The sequence below is a fragment of the Akebia trifoliata genome, chromosome 11, assembly GCF_017979445.1.
Source record: "Akebia trifoliata isolate Shusen 1 chromosome 11, ASM1797944v1, whole genome shotgun sequence".
Taxonomy (NCBI): Eukaryota; Viridiplantae; Streptophyta; class Magnoliopsida; order Ranunculales; family Lardizabalaceae; genus Akebia; species Akebia trifoliata.
In genome coordinates, this window is record NC_141385.1 from 15,641,379 (window position 1) to 15,642,773 (window position 1,395).

Consider the following 1,395-nt stretch of genomic DNA (forward strand, 5'->3'; position numbering starts at 1 on the left):
GCTGTCCACGGTTTTATCTCTATCTGGATGATTAAGATCCACTGATGGATCTCTGATAAGTTTGATTTTTGGGCTATGCAGTTTGAATGGCAGCAAACAATGTCTATGTGTGTGTGTGTGTGTGTGTGTGTGTTTTTGAGTGAGTGAGTGAGGTGGTGGTGGCGGCAGTGGAGTGCATCCCTAAAAGGAAAAGACCGACTAGTTGCACACCACAAGCCCTTTGTTTCACCCCAATCTTAAAAATATCCACTTGTTTGTGTGTGTGTGTGTGTATGTGTGTGTGTGGGAAGCATTTGGAGGCTCTAAAGAGAGCCAAACATCTTTCAAAATAGGGTTACAAGTTTCGGATTCGGCTGATTTTTTGTGAGGATGATCTCTATGGTGAGAGATAATCCTCACTAAAAAAATCAGCTAATTCTGAAACTTCTAACCCTAGTATACAAGTTGAAGAATCGTGGACCGTTCGATTTTTGTAAATCACTTTTGATAAGGTTAGAAGTTTCAAAATGGGCATATTTTTGGTGAGGATGATCTCCTCATCATAGAGATCATCTTCACAAAAAATCAGCCCGTTTTGAAACTCCTAACCCATACATTGAAAAAATGTTTGGCTCTTTAGGGCCTCTGAACACCACCCTATATGTGTGTGTGTGATTTGGGATTCGTTGACTCTTAAGAATGACTCGTGAAAAAAATACATGATCTTTAAACACAAAATCCAATAGTTGAGTTTTACGAGTATCTTGATAACACAAATCTCAGAGATATTTATCCCAAGGATAAATCTCAATCATTAGATTTTGCATTTAAAGGGTCGGGATCATTTGTTTTTTTCGCGAGTCATTCTTTGGAGTCGAGGGGTCCTGGGGCTTTCAAGGGACGTAAGTAAAAATATATGTAAAAAAACGATCATTTTTCAAAATATGGGTAAAAAGTTTTGAATTGAGCCTGATTTTTTGTGAGGGTAATCTCTATGATGAGAAGATCTTCACAAAAAATCAATCCAACCTGAAACTTCTAAATCCATCAAAAGTGGTTTACAAATTATTGGTAAAAATGGAGTGCAAGGGGTATTTTTCAAGTGATGCGATGCAAGCGGTAATGGGTGATGTGCAACTAGTCGCTCCCAAAGATAATTTATCAAAAAAGTTCTCGTAGTTTTTAACATTAGGGAAAATGATGGTAGAAGCCATTTATCTAAAAGTGTGTACTAAAAATTCCTTTGATGGAGGATATAAAAATTTATGACATGCTCCTTGACCTTGGTCTCCTCTAATTGATTAATGAGAAATACCTAAATAATAAAAAGGCCCTTGTTTATTTCTTTCCAAACCTAATCAGCTTCAACCATTTAAGATGATCATGATGATGGGGATGACAATAATGGTGGTGGCG